This window comes from Propithecus coquereli, unplaced genomic scaffold (assembly GCF_000956105.1).
Source record: "Propithecus coquereli isolate 6110/MARCELLA unplaced genomic scaffold, Pcoq_1.0 Scaffold81, whole genome shotgun sequence".
In the NCBI taxonomy this organism is placed as follows: domain Eukaryota; kingdom Metazoa; phylum Chordata; class Mammalia; order Primates; family Indriidae; genus Propithecus; species Propithecus coquereli.
The window spans coordinates 4,227,863-4,234,770 of record NW_012154285.1 but is presented as its reverse complement, the minus strand read 5'-3'; the positions used below and the strand labels follow the sequence as shown (position 1 = coordinate 4,234,770).

At 39.2% G+C, this 6,908-nt stretch overlaps 1 protein-coding gene across 8 annotated transcripts in view; it reads right to left on the bottom strand.

Moving 5' to 3' along the window:
* The window catches only part of CLIP1 (CAP-GLY domain containing linker protein 1), a 133,194-nt gene that overhangs the window by 119,211 nt on the left and 7,075 nt on the right, over positions 1-6,908 (bottom strand). The window contains exon 1 of one of the 8 annotated variants that reach the window (XM_012663505.1): positions 6,867-6,908. The exons of the other annotated variants lie outside the window; for them this stretch is intronic. The gene's annotated coding sequence lies outside the window, so the exon portion shown is untranslated. The remainder of the gene's footprint in view (positions 1-6,866) is intronic. 8 annotated transcript variants of the gene reach the window in all.

Sequence of the window (6,908 nt, the reverse complement as noted above, 5' to 3'; positions counted from 1 at the left end):
AATTTCTTTCTGTTTTTTTTTTTAGGAGAGACGGGGTCTCGCTCTTGCTCAGGCTGGTCTCACACTCCTGAGCTCAAATAATCCGCCCGCCTCAGCCTCCCAGAGGGCTAGGATTACAGGCGTGAGCCACCGCGTCTGGCCCGTAAGATACTTTCTGTACAACCATCCTAGATGCTGTAAGTGGAAACTAGTTTATTTGGATTTTAAAACCCAACTTCTGTGATGGATTATTTTGCACCTGTTTAGGTAATCTTCTATACAGACACAGAGCAGGTTCTATCAGACCTCAGAAAGAAAACCCCCCCTTTACTTAAACAGAAATAAAACTGAAACACACAAAAGGACGTGAAATTTGGCAAGGCACAAGCTCTGACATAAGAAACACAAGCTGCTTTTCCATGCTGAATATTTAACTCCTCATAAATTACAAATTCTTCACTGACAACTGTTCATTAAAAATGTGCCCTTCAGTAATGGCAAGACACTCCTACTCAAATTAACTTTCTAAAACATGGCAGGAAGAAAGGTTTTAATTTCCCATACCAATAAAAGTGTTTTCCCCCATTCTGATATAAATCAAAGAATAAAATTTCAGGGTTGAAACCTAACTTCCTTTAGCAATTGGAGATCAGGAAGATACAGGGATTATGGGAGAAGGGAAAAGAAGAGGTGTAACATTTACTAAATTTTACGTACATTAATTCAGTTAATCTTCACAACCACTATGTGAAGCAGCTATTATCCCTAATTTATAGATGAGAAAACTGAACTCCAAAAGGTTAAGCAGTTTGGCCAGGCACAGTGGCTCACACCTGTAATCTTAGCACTCTGAGAGGCTGAGACAGGAGGATCACCTGAAGCCAGGAGTTCAAGACTAGCCTGGGCAACATAGCAAGACCCCGGTCTCCAAAAAATGAAAAAATTAGCCAGGCATGGTGGCATGCACCTGTAGTCCCAGCTACTCCAGAAGCCAAAGGAGCTTGAGCCCAGGAGTTCGAGGTTGCAGTGAGCTATGATCACACCACTGCACTCTAGCATGGGCAATAGAGCAAGAAGACCTCATCTCTAAAAAAAAGAAGAAAAGAAAGAAAGGTTAAGCAGTTTGTACAAAATCTTCCAAAAGTAAGAGAGCCAAGATTTGCTGTCAAGCAGAGGACTGAATTCCAGCTCTTAACCTGTCTTCCATCAATAGCTATGGGCTCCTCAACAGGAGGATGTATGCCTGTTTTACTCATATTTTGCCCCCAGTGTCTGGGCTAGTGTCTCCCTATAGTGGGTGCTCAGTAAATATCTGATGAATACATTAACTAAAAGATAAGGGCGTTCTTTTGTATATCCTTTTCATCCCAAATGGTAACATACTATTAGTCTATACTTTACTTTTATACTTAATATTTTGAAGGCAAAAAAAAAAGATAATTGGTATATTTCTCCCAAGAAGCTATACAAATGGCCAATAAGCACACAAAAAGATGTTCAATATTGCTAGCCATCAGGTAAACACAATTCAAAATCACAATGAGATCCCACACTGCACACTAACTAGGATAACTATAACCAAAAAAACAGAGAATAAGAAGTGTTGATGAGATTTGGACAAATTGGAACCTCATTCGCTGCTGGCAGTACAAACACTTTGGAAAGCAGTGTTGCAGTGCCTCAAAAGGTACAGTTCCCATATGACCCAGCAATTCTACTCCCAGGTATATCTATACACTTACACACAAATGTTCACAGCAGCAGCATTGATAAAAGACAAAAAATGGAAACAACCCAAATGTTTATCAACTATCAGACAAAATGTGGTATGTATATCTATACAGAAGAGTGTTATTCAGTCATAAAAAGGAATGAAGTACTTACACATGCCACAACACGGATGAACACACCATACTAAGTGAAAGAAGCCAGTCATAGTGTATGATTCCCTTTATATGAAATGTCCACAATAGACAGATCTGTACACAGAGTAGATTAGTGGGTGCCCAGGGCTGGGAGAGTTGGGGGGAAATGAGGAGTAACTGCTAATGGACACAGGATTTCTTTTGGGGATGATGAAAATAAACATTGTGGTGATGGCTGCACAACTCTCTGTATAAACTAAAAGTGGGTAAACTGTATGGTAGGAGAATTATAGCTCAATAAAGCTGTTGTTTTTTTTTTAATATAATTGGTATACCTAGGAGTTTTCTTGCTTACTACTCACAACCAGATATTTTTAACCACACATCTGAAAAAAAGACTGCAGAAAACTCAGCTATTATAAAATGCTAAAGACCAGTAAGATGAATTCCTCATCAGGACAGGGAATCCTGTCCTTGATATAAACCCAAACTTCTTTTCTCAAGTTTTATTCGCTATTATCTGCCCTCAAACTACAAAAAGTAGACTATCTATTATCTCGACATGCTACTGTCATGTCTGTATCTTCACTCACTCTGGCCCAGAATGTCTACCTAACCTATCCCTACCTAGAAACCCTGTATCTCCACCATAGCCAAACACAGCCAGGTGCGGTGCTGTGTCCCAGCTACTCAGGAGGCTGAGGCAGGGGGATCACTGGAGCCCCAGGAATTAGAGGCTGCAGCAAGCTATGATCACACCATTGCACTCCAGCCTGTGTGACAGAATGAGACCTTGTCTCAAAAAAAAAAAAAAAAGCCAAACATAAGTACTAATTCCTACTCCAGAAGCCTTGATTCCCTTCCATACACACATCCAAGCCAAATGAACTGATCATTTTCCACGGTCCCATCACACCTGTTTTCGCCTATACTCTACCTACAGTAGTTGTCTCACCTTGTGAGACACAGAGCTCCGTGTACCTAACACAGTCTTCACAGCACTCAACAAATATTTGATAAATTGGCATTTATGGGGTTTTCTCCCACCCCACAGGACACTTTCTATTGGCCACACACATATGAAAAACTTACTACAAATTTAACAATGCACAAAATAAACACAGGTGACTCAAAGGCAACCAGTGATACAGGACTGGGCTTTCCTTCCCCCATGGTCTCCTTCCCTGACCTCTGGTATTTGAAAGCACTGAGGACTCCCTCTGTACTACTCTCACCACCTTACAAGGTGATCTAGATATCTCCAGTTCATCAAGCCCAAATCCCATCCATCACTCCCCCTCCCTTCATCAATACAATAACCCCAGGGGTGGGCATGGCAGGTTTTACCTCCATTTTCCAGAACAAGAAACAGATTGAGAGAAGTTAAAACAACTTGCCCAAGACTCTTATTAGAGACGGGGCTACAGCAAATCCAGGACCCCAAACACCTTAATAGTTCTGATTCCCCATGCTGGTTTGCTGAGAATATTGCCAGTAAAATATTACATTCTTAATTACTTAAAAATACAAATAGGCATTCATATATAAACTTTTTTAAAAGAATAAAGAAAAATAGATACTCAAATATTTACGGGATTTTCTCTGGGCAGGATTATGGATAATTTGCTTTTGTCTGTGTTTTTGTAAATGTGCATGTTTCATCATTTATGCAATGAGCCCATACATCTTAAGAAGAGAACATTATGTTATCAAAATGTAAAGACTGCCACAAAACTGGTATATTAAGGAAAAAACAAACCAGAGAACCTCAAAAAAATATTCACTGGAAAACATTTTCTAAAATCTAAATTTGACTCTAATACTAGATTCTCAGTGTGACAACCTAAGCTACATATTCTTTACAACAGAAATTAGCAATACAGTTTCATGTGATAAAGATAACACTTTTTTCTAGTCACCCATGTGTAAAACGAACTTAGTGATAAAAGTTTTCTTTCATTTAAGCTATAAAAAATTACCCTGCTTATAAAGTTTATTTATTTTGTAGTCTGGGAAGGAAAAGTCTAAATAGGTTCCTTCCTGCTTTAAGGTATCACAACATAATAAGAAGCCATTGTACGGGGTAAATCAGAGAGAGGAGGCAGGGGTTCAAACGCCTTGATTAAAAGATTTTTAGAAAAACATTCCTAACATCTCTTATCTTTTCTGAAAAGAAGGGGGAAATATGCCAAATATTTCGTGTACTACTTGTGCAAAAGAAGGGATCTGTAGAATTGGGGAGAAAAAAATCATTAAATTGCTTTCCCTTTGTATATCAAAGACAAATCTTGGATGATCTGCACATCCTGAACATCTGGATCTTCAGGCCCTTAACTTCAGAGAAGATATTATAAATCAAGGACTCAGCAATTTTAAGCGTAAAAAAGGGGCAGAGTTAAATTGGGATCTAGCCAAGCTATACTTAGACATAAGCAAGCAATGGAGAAAACAAATATCAAACTACTTAATTCAAGTCAGAAGTATTTCAGATCTTACGCTTACAGACAACATTGGGGCAGCAAAATGTCTGCCTGCAGTGGCACTAGGATTCTAGGATTCCCGCAGAGAGGTAGATGAGAATACACTTGCCCAGGGAAAGAGATACCAGAGAGGGTTCCCAGTAGATGCAGTAACCTGACTACTTCCTCTTTTCAAAGATTTTGCAAAGCATACTTTTAAGATGTTGTTGCTGGACCACAATAAACGAACAATTAAAAAACAGCCCCACCCATTGAGTTAGGGCTAGTGGAATCTGTCCTTCTGGAAGTGCCAGATGGAGATTTAAAAAAAAAACAAAAAAAAAAACTCTTTACCAACTGTGGCCAAGATTCCTTGGTACTCGGTGCCAGGGCCAGGATATTAACCCAGATGTCCTAGCCAAATTCAAGGTTGGTTAATTACAGTCTGCCAACCTACCAACAAAAAAAAAAAGCCTCCCTCTGTTCCCCTGATTGAAATCTGAAGAGGTCATTCTTCCTTGAAATTCTTGTGTAGTTCCATCAATCAATATGCTTTCCCTTAAAAGTGCATTGTAACTCAAACGCTGATTTAAAGCACATGGATTCTTTGAGTTCCACCTATATGGGAAACATATACTGTACATATTAAAAATATATGACACTGTTATAGTTTAAAGCCTCTCTAAGCAGCTATCTAAAAAATTCATATCATGCCGGGTGCGGTGGCTCACGCCTGTAATCTTAGCACTCTGGGAGGCCGAGGCGGGCGGATTGTTTGAGCTCAGGAGTTCAAAACCAGCCTGAGCAAGAGCGAGACCCCCATCTCTACTAAAAGTAGAAAGAAATTAATTGGACAGCTAAAAATATATAGAAAAAATTAGCCGGGCATGGTGGCGCATGCCTGTAGTCCCAGCTACTTGGGAGGCTGGGAGGCAGGATTGCTTGAGCCCAGGAGTTTGAGGTTGCTGTGAGCTAGGCTGACCCCACGGCACTCTAGCCCGGGCAACACAATGAGACTCTGTCTCAAAAAAAAAAAAAAAAAAAAATTCATATCCAGAGTAACACTAACACTGCTTTCCAATTAATACTGAAAAGACTATGCAAAGGTTTATATTAAACACAGATTTTTGAGCCATAAAACTTTTAAGACTAAAAAGGAAATCTTTGCTATCAGAAGCACAATTCTGGGAAAAAGCTATATATGCAAATATCAGTTACAAAGCCTTCCAGAGTTAAGCAAAAATCCTGAATAGATGCATACAAATAGGAAAGGATACAACTCCACAGCAAGTCTGACCATCAAGCACTGGGCTGGCCTTTCTGCCAGCCACTTACTTGAGGTTCCACTGCCAAAGTATTCTATGCATTGCTTAAAAGAACATAAACTGGGTTAATTTCCAGCTCTGTATTCACTAGCTATGTGGCCTTCTGCGCAAGTTAGTGAAATTCTTTGAGCCTCAGTTCCCCCATTTTAACTTAATCTTCATCAAAATCATTAACAACATGGTATAAAATTATTCTGCATCCTTCAGTATTTCTAAATACTTTAACAATTACATATAATAAGTACTATAGGCCTTAATTAACAGCAAGTGCATGCTTCCCACCTCAGGAACTTTGCACTTGCTGTTCCTTCTTCCTAGTATGCTCTTCCCTCTGGGATCTATGTTCCCTCACTTCCTTTAGCTCTCTACTCAAAAGTCATGATCTCAGCTAGGTCTCCTCTTGCTGCCCTATACAAAATTTCCGTTACCCTAACTCTTATCCCCAAAACTTCATTTTTCCCTTTCCCTGATTTTTTTCATGACTATTTATCACTTTTAAACATACAGTAAACTTTGTTTATTATCTGTCTCCTCTACTTGAAGGGGAGTTCCAAGAGAGCAGGGATTTCTGTTTTATTCACTGCTATATTACCAGCATCCAGAATGGTACCTGCCACACAGTAGGTGCTCAATAAACATTTATTGCCTGAATACCTAATGAGACCTAATTATAGCCCTCAGACTGGTATGCCATAGCTCCACAAGCTGCCTTTGGGGAGACTATCACACTTCAAAAATAATATGAAGGAGAACTGCAAGCTTGCCATGACTAATAAACAGCATTGTCTATTCTCCATATCAGAGAAAAACACACTTGACCTCCCACCTCATTTGCACAAGGAAGGGAAGAAAGAAGTTGATAATTTGTATAGTGGAAAGTTTTATGAGGTGAAAATTCTCTCTTTAGTTAACACTATATATAGGCAATGTTTTCTATAAATGCTAACAAATATTAAACCATCTTCCTGTGACTTTACTGCAGTACCTTCTGCTTTTTCTTTGGCTTGGACTTCTATAAAACCAGTCTTGAAATTTATGAACCTCATTTTCAATTAACTAAAAAATAAACATCTACTAAGCACATGAAACTCTGCAGAACTCTGCAGAGGGTCTCATCACATGAAAGGCAAGGTCCCTTATCATTGACATAGCTATTCTAGGGAGACCAGAAATCTACCCTGTAAATAATAACGAACAACACCAGGTGGCCCATATGTGACAAATTCAAAGGTGCCTACCTTTGTATGGGGTATAAGAGGATCAAGTCATCTCTTATGCAT